The 8923-nt window shown below is 38.1% G+C and overlaps 1 non-coding gene across 1 annotated transcript; it reads left to right on the plus strand.

The window, feature by feature from the left end:
- Nucleotides 1-4799: 4799 nt before the first annotated feature.
- LOC117203669 (U6 spliceosomal RNA) lies at nt 4800-4903 on the plus strand. The gene has a single exon (XR_004486523.1). It is a non-coding gene; the product is annotated as a U6 spliceosomal RNA (small nuclear RNA).
- Nucleotides 4904-8923: the final 4020 nt, after the last annotated feature.

The raw sequence follows: 8923 nt of genomic DNA on the forward strand, positions 1-8923 counted from the left end.
CCACGGCTCACGGGCCTAGCCGCTCCATGGCATGTGGGATCTTCCCGGACCAGGGCACGAACCCATGTCCCCTGCATCGGCAGGCGGACTCTCAACCACTGTGCCACAAGGGAAGCCCCTTTTCTGCCATTTTTAAGCATGCATAAGTTTGGAAGTGCAAGGGGTTGAACACTCCATGTAGTGACCCTCGACCAATGGGATATGGGAGTGGTAGAGAAACATTCCACTCTCATGTCCCTCCAGAGGGCGATTCTGCATGTACATTCTATGTGGCTCCTCGGTGGGATCTACCTCCAGTTTTGCAGCCGAAAACATACCCTTCTAATAACTTTCCTTCCATTTCTGCTTCATTCTTCCCAGTATCCTACTCCTGTTGCCTGGGATCACTTCCCAACATCAACATGTATATGAAAGTCCTTGTCTCAGGCTCTGCTTTCTCAGGATAAGACAGACTACTAATCCAATAAGATGTATTTAACTTTATTTTTCACACTTTGCTACTTTCTCACACACTTCCTCATTTAAGCCTCCAAAATTTGCTTTGAATTAAGTAAATGCTGATATTGTATCCCAATTTTAAATAAGATATTCTTGTTCATATATTACAATAATACATGTGAATGATTGCTTTAAAAATATTACAAAAAATATGAGAAGACTATCCTTAGTTCATGGGCTTTTGTCCTCATCTTTCTCTTCTCATGGTTGCAAGATGTTTGTTGCACCTCCACATATAATGTCTGCATTCAAGGCAAGAAGATTGGTGAGAAGGGGCAAGCCATGCAAGATGAATTTGTCTCTTTTATCTAATCAAGCAAACACTTTCCAAGAAGCCTCCCTGGATGACTTCTTTTTTGTTCTCATTAGCCATATGGCCATCCCTGTAAGGAAAGAAGCTGGAAAATTAGAAAATAAGATTGCCGTGATTGACTTGAATCAGTTATAATTCAATACTTGGCCTGGGCACATTGCCACACTGAACAAAAGTGGGGCCCTGATAAGAAGTAATAAGGTGTAAATGTATATTGTTTAGGCAATTAAATTCTTATGTCTACATAATATTTACATTTAACATAAATGGTGTTTTTTATAATCTGCTTTTTTTCATTTACTATAACATGGACATCTTTATATGTCAGTACAGAAATATCTATGTTATCCTTTCAAAACTGCAAGCTGAAATGTTTAGGCATGAAGTATACTAATGTCTGAAACTTACTTTGAAACATATAAAGAACAAAACAAATGATGCATGAATGGACATATGGATAGAGATGTGATAAAGCAGAAACAGCAAAATGTGAATTGTAGAATCCAGGTGGTGTGTATATGGTTGCTCACTGCACTATTTTTTCACACTTTAGTCTACTATGCTTTGAACATTTTTATATATTTGAACATACCCATAGTAAAATGCTGGTGAAAGTATTAGTCAAATTGAATAATATGTACAAATGTGTAAGTATGAAAAAATAAATTGAAAATAATATATTTTGCTATAAAATTACAATTAGGACACATACTAAGTGTCTGAATGTAATTTTATGGATTAAAGAAGCAAATATCAACTGCTCTACTGAAAATATCATGGTTTGAAACAGAATAATTAATGTAGGTATACACATTTATAAATGTTGCTGGATATACTTCTAACTGAAAAAAGATATCATGGCAATTACTATTCTGTAAGTTTGTTCATGTCTTCACATATTTTATCTTAAGAGTAAGTTTGGAGTTTTTAAGGATCACCTATCCAAAAATATAAAGCCCTCTAGTTCGTCTTATACCAATCTTCTACCCTGTTTGTTAAACAGAGAACAGGTGTGTGTAGCCTGAAAGGGCCTCTAGGTAACTTGAATACTGACTGAATCTACAATTGCATTATAACTTGACCTCTCCCTAGCCCATTGTCAGAAGCTCTGAGAAAGCCCAGGGATAAAGTACATGGTGGAGGAGTTAGAGAGATAACTTATTTTGGAGACTGGTGTACTGATAAAAATTATAAAAACCTCAGGGAAGTGGGAGAGGATTAGAGAACGGAATAAGGGAAGGGCTGGGCCAGGACAACAACAGGGAAAGAGGTAGAGGTAAATAGAGAGGTTAAGGAGGGGTTTATCACTAATTCTTTACAACAGGAGAAGAGAGAAACTATGTTTACATCAGGAAGGGTGGAATGTTTATACAGAGAAATGTTATACTTTGGGAGAGGCAAGTGCCAAGAAAGGGAAATATTGAAAGTGGGAAACATGCCTGAATTTTATACAGCTGGAAGTTTGCTTGTATATTAGAGAGAGAGGGTTAAGATGGAGTTAATGGGTGAGGATATCCAGGGGGACCAATGGCCTCAGAGAGAATAAGCAAGGCTGGCCTTAGCCCCAAAGGGAGGAAAGTCTTAATTGCATTGCCTAGCACTTCCAAAAGAATGTCAAATAGTGGTGATAATAAGCATTCTTCTCCTGTTCTTGGGTTTAATGGGAATGCCAGGTATAGCGTGAGGTTGGCTTCTGGTTTGATACAGATTTATTTATCATGTTAAGTAAGTACACTTCTATTCACTCTTTATTAATATACTTATTTTGTAAACAAAAAATATTGCCCACCATTCGAGTTCTACAGGGATCAAGTCATTAGCTGTTGCAGTGGCTGACCTAGAACACACACTGAAAGGAATTCAGGATGAAGCATTCCTTGTTTTGAATGGGCCCCTAGACAGTTAAATGCATATCTAAGGAAGAATTTCAATGACCCCAGATTCATGCATCTTCCCATAGTTAGAGAAGCACTAAAATCATTAACTGATATATCTGATGCTCGTGACTAGCAGTAACTTTTTACCAAGATGTATGCTTGACTACATGTATTTCTCAGCGCCCCGCCCCCAATCATATATATATTGGCTCCTCCCCTACCTCTTTGGAGCAGTTCCTTACAGCTATCTGGAAGGCTGTCTCCCAGGCTATAGTCCTCAGTAAGTCCCAAAATAAAACTGAAACTTGCAGTTCTCACATTGTTCAGAGTTTTTTGTTGTTGACAGTTTTGGCAACCATGAAGGGACCCAGAGCAGATTTCTCTCCTTCACCTGAACTCTGTGAGGAATTGGAGCCTTGGTCCTGTGTCCATCCTCCTCCTTAGCAAGTCCAGATGAATTTGAATAAGTGTCTCTTGGTCTCAGATCTTCCGATTATTGGTTGACAATCCTGAGTTTTATTTGGCTGTGGATAAAAAGGTACCTGACTCCTCAGTTGAGAGACACTGAGGAGGATTTTCCCAGTTGAGAGACACTGGGAAAAAGGGCCTGGTTGAGAAACACTGGGAAGATTTGCTCAGTTGAAAGACACTGAGTGGTTTGGACTGGGTGATTAGGTAGGAGACTGGCCTGATGTCTTTTCTCAATTTGGCTACCTTAACAGAATTTGTCAGAATAACAGTGAAGATACCATATGAGAGTTCTCTGCTCCAAAGAAAAGGGACACAACTTCTCCTGGACAGTTATGGCTTTCTCAGACAACTGAGAAATTTATGGAAGTGGTGAAGGCAAGTCCTCATACTATGCAGTGGTCCAATAGGGACTTCCACTCATTAATTAAAAACTTGCTCGCCCAGGGACACACAATATAAGTGTTGGCTACGCAGTACTCTGAGCACCCATGTGATTTTAGATTGACAGAGGGAGAAGCTAAGACACATAAAAGAGCTGAAATGACTCTAGGGTGACACCTAGAGGACTTAAATTCACAAACAACACATGGTCCACCACATAATTTCATTAGCAATTTCATTCCAACAAACCAACTTTAAAATGGGGAAGAGTTTCCCAAACAGAGAAATGAGAGGAGTCAGAAAACTTCTGACTTAGCACCCCAGTTGAGTTTATGTATATTTGGAACTTATACTTGCAAGTCCTTTTAAATTGTGAATTAAAGGAACTCTTGCCCTGAAATGGCCAAGATGGGCCTCTTTTGACATTCCAAAACTGGTTTCTGTGCATGCAGTTAGAGAAACCTCTCAGAAGGTAAGAATTCTTACCATGTTAGTCAGTTTCCTTGATCTCTGCCTGCAGGATCTGCTGGAAATTAGAGTGGTAAGAGTTTTTCTCTTTTCTAAAATTAGATTAGTGGGAATAAATTTCTGTAGGGCTAGCTCTTTGGACTCAGTGACTTTTGGTTTGAAGTTTGGAAGAGTATTCTAGATTTGTTAATCCTTTTCCTCCCAGAGATGGTCACTGATTTTTGTTGTTGTTGTTTCTGTCTTTTGGTCATAAGGAGGAAAACCAGTCCTCCTTGGTCTGGTTAGGTTTTCCTTTCCTGAGAACTTGACTTGTTGATCAACGGGAATATTCTTTCTGGTTTCCACCATACAGAAGGTGCATATACTGGCGTACATTTGGCAGTCAGTCAGATAAACTGAATGTTCTTTGTCTGAGAGTGTCAGCTCTCAGGGGAGTTTGTCATAAGTGATCTCAGTCCATAAGGGGCTTTGGTCATCTCAACCTTTGTTGTTTCCATGTGTACAATGAAGGTCTCTACTTCTTTAGAATGTCCTTGGGAGTGAAATTTCTGCATCTTGTGAGGGCTGCATGCTTTGCAGTCTCTTGAAGGATGCCTCTTACATACTTGGTTTAACCATAAAAAGGTTTATTGGTTTGAGTCACTATTAAGATCCTGTTCATCAATAGACAAATGATGAGCCCTCTGAATTGGAAAGACTTCAAAAGAAGGTATAAGGAATGGAAATACACTTAGTTCAGGGAAGAGAAAGTAATTTTGTCCTAAAGATAGCTTTAAAAGAGAGAGAGAATGATGGCTTCCGCAACACATATACTAAAATTGGAATGACACAGAGAATATTAGCATGACCCCTGCACAAGAATGCCACACAAATTTGTGAAGTGTTCTATATTTTTATTAGCAGATGCAAACTACCATATATAGAATGGATAAACAACAAGGTCCTACTGTCTAGCGCAGGGAACTATATGCAATATCCTCTGATAAACCATAATGGCAAAGAATATGAAAAAGACTATACATAAAACTGAATCACTTTGCTGTTTAGCAGAAATTAACACAACATTGTAAATCAACTATACTTGAATACAATAAATTTTTTAAAATAAAAAAATGAAAGTAAATGAAATCCTATAAAAAAAGAGAGAGAGAGAAAAGGAAAACATAGGACAAAAATCTAAAGGTTAAAAAAAAAGTAAGTTAGGGCTTCCCTGGTGGCGCAGTGGTTGAGAGTCCGCCTGCCGATGCAGGGGACACGGGTTCGTGCCCCGGTCCGGGAAGATCCCACATGCCGCGGAGCGGCTGGGCCCGTGAGCCATGGCCACTGAACCTGCACGTCTGGAGCCTGTGCTCCGCAACGGGAGAGGCCACAACAGTGAGAGGCCCGCGTACCTCCAAAAAAAAAAAAAAAAAGTAAGTTATAGAAGTTTTGTCGAAGAGAAGCCTTGAGAATAGAGTTCTGTATGTGATCAAGACTGGCTAAGATTAGAATAAATTGTAAGATGGTGCAAAACCTGAATTTGGTTTTCTCTCTGTTAAGAGCACGAAGTTTTAATGGGATATTGATATGCTCTTGATAACAGATAGTAAAGATTTTTTACCTTTTAAAAAAATATTTATTTATTTATTTTTGGCTGTGTTGGGTCTTCGTTTCTGTGTGAGGGCTTTCTCTAGTTGCGGCAAGCAGGGGCCACTCTTCATCGCGTTGCGCGGGCCTCTCACTATCACGGCCTCTCTTGTTGTGGAGCACAGGCTCAGTAGTTGTGGCTCACGAGCCTAGTTCCTCCGCGGCATGTGGGATCTTCCCAGACCAGGGCTCAAACCCGTGTCCCCTGCATTGGCAGGCAGATTCTCAACCACTGCGCCACCAGGGAAGCCCAATTTTTTACCTTTTAAGTAAACTGTTCTGTATTTTGCTTTTGAAATCTTTTGTCACTTTGCTTGGGTGGATAACTAAGTACTGTTACATAGTGACCTATGATCCTATTTGACCAAGTGTTTTAAACCCTTTTTAATATATTTGACAAACTTCCCCAAAATCAAATTCTAAATGAAGTTCTTTTGACCTGTAGATAACATTGAGGTTTTCCAGAATGCCTCCGGAGCACCTCAAGATTTGTTTTCTCTCCTTATCAAAGAAAGACATTAAACTAATTAGGCTAATTTTATATGTTAAATTACATGGGAAGCATTGTTAAATGAGTGGTGATAAACCTTCTTAGGTTGTAGAGTATAGATAATTGTCATTAATATAAATGTTCTAGAAATTATGTGAAATTTCTAAAATTTAAATATGTCCTCATGTAGTATCATCAGTCATAATTCTAATTATTGTTTTAATATTGTATGCCACTAAAACAACAAATTTCTTTGACAATTGCTTTGTAAACAGGTCTTTAACCTTGCTTTTTAAGTCTTTTGTCTTTTATAGACAGTTATTTTTGTACTCTGATGCTTCTGTAAAAATGCTTCATCTTCCAGAAGATTCATAGAAAGAACCTTTTGACAAATACACGTTTCTGATAACTTTCAGCTCATAACAGTGAACAGGTTAAGAAATTAAAGAATTCTCCAGCATTTATTATTTGTAGATTTTTTGATGATGACTATTCTGACTGGTGTGAGGTGATACCTCATTGTAGTTTTGATTTGCATTTCTCTAATTATTAGTGATGTTGAGCATCTTTTCATGTGCCTCTTGGGCATCTGTATGTCTTCTTTGGAGAAATGTCTATTTAGGCCTTCTGCCCAGTTTTTGGTTGGGTTGTTTGTTTTTTTGATATTGAGCTGCATGAGCTGTTTGTATATTTTGTAGATTAATCCCTTATCCATTGATTCATTTGCAACTATTTTCTCCCATTCTGAGGGTTGTCTTTTCTTCTTGTTTATGGTTACCTTTGCTGTGTAAAAGCTTTGAAGTTTCATTAGGTCCCATTTGTTTATTTTTGTTTTTATTTCCACTTCTCTAGGAGGTGTGTCAAAAAAGATCTTGCTGTGATTTATGTCAAAGAGTGTTCTGCCTATGTTTTTCTCTAAGAGTTTGATAGTTTCTGGCCTTACATTTAGGTCTTTAATCCATTTTGAGTTTATTTTTGTGTATGGTGTTAGGGAGTGTTCTAATTCCGTTCTTTTACATGTAGCTGTCCAGTTTTCCTAGTGTGGAGAAAAGGGAACCCCCTTGCACTGTTTGTGGGAATGTAAATTGATACAGCCACTATGGAGAACAGTCTGGAGGTTCCTTAAAAAACTAAAAATAGAATTACCATATGACCCAGCAATCCCACTCCTGGGCGTATACTCAGGGAAAACCATAATTCAAAAAGGCACATGCACCCCAATGTTCACTGCAGCACTATTTACAATAGCCAGGACATGGAAGGAACCTAGATGTCCATCGACAGATGAATGGATAAAGAAGATGTGGTACATATATACAATGGAATATTACTCAGCCATAAAACGGGATGAAATTGGGTCATTTGTAGAGACGTGGATGGATCTAGAGACTGTCATACAGAGTGAAGTAAGTCAGAAACAGATAAACAAATATCGTATATTAATGCATATATGTGGAATCTAGAAAAATGGTACAGATGAACCTGTTTGCAGGGCAGAGATAGAGACACAGACATAGAGAACATACGTATGGACGCCAAGGGGGGAAGGGGGGCGTGGGATGAATTGGGAGATTGGGATTGACATATATACACTAATATGTATAAAATAGATAACAAATGAGAATCTGCTGTATAGGACAGGGAACTCTACTTTGCTTCACTGTACAGTAGAAACCTACACAACAGTGTAAAACAATTATACCCCAATTTAAAAACATAAAGAATTCTAATGGAAACCCTGATGACTTCATAAAACTGTTAACAGAAGATCATGATCAACAAGAATTAGTTACATAGGGCTGAATGTTAGTTTGTATAACTTTCTGTCTGAAATATTACTAGTTTTTAATCTTGGTTGTCCAAATATAAGGAAACCCTTCACTTTAAGTTAATTATGACTTATAGCAATTTGGTAAATTATAACTTTGTAAGCAGAATTGTAGCATTCATCTTTTCTCACTACTTGATTCCTCCAGAATTTGGGAACTCAGTGAGTATTCTTATCTTTATGGCAATGTAGCTATTTGCATAAGTTCGATAAGAGTCTGTTCTTATAACAGGACATATTGGAAACATTGGTTATGTTACCATGTTTTTGACTGGAATGTCATATTTGAGAAATTGCACAGAATCAGATATGATCAGATAGCTTTAAAGAACTAAGGTGAACTTTATGGAGCCATAAAACCCCTTGGAAAAACAATCTGGTACCTTGCTTACAAGGAGCCCAGCAGCCTTACCAGGTAAATAAGAAAGGTCACTTCCTGGCCGCCCCAGAACCTTGAAATATTTTGAGGACCTTGAGAAGGGAGGAATTCACCCAATCTATATATAGGTAGTACAGGCGAATCTGATGACAAGCACTTGGTGTGGCTTTACTGGCCTTGAAAGGCCTTTTAAAGTTCAGTCTGAGATTCCTTATGAAACGTTCCAGCACAGCCAATTTAAAGTAGCTTGTGTGATCAATTACTCTTATGCAAATAATCAGGCAAAGTTTATTGAAACCAGACTTATTTTGCAAGCAAATTAGTCAACTTGGCTATATTTTGTAGAAATGAGGGTAATTTTAGATAGAAAAAGATTGTTTCTGTAGATGTTGGGTTCTAGTGTTGTTGTCTTTGAGGTTTTGTATTTACTGCTTAAGACTCACTTCCTGGATGGCTTCTTGTTACTATGTTGCATTATCACAAAAGTTTAATTGAATTATTAAAAGGACATACTAAGATTGTTTCTGAAGCTTATCACATCAACTTATCTTTGGATGAAGATCAGGTGGCCTATGGCCTGCAACCAGGAGAT

The sequence above is a fragment of the Orcinus orca genome, chromosome X (genome assembly GCF_937001465.1).
Source record: "Orcinus orca chromosome X, mOrcOrc1.1, whole genome shotgun sequence".
Classification (NCBI taxonomy): domain Eukaryota; kingdom Metazoa; phylum Chordata; class Mammalia; order Artiodactyla; family Delphinidae; genus Orcinus; species Orcinus orca.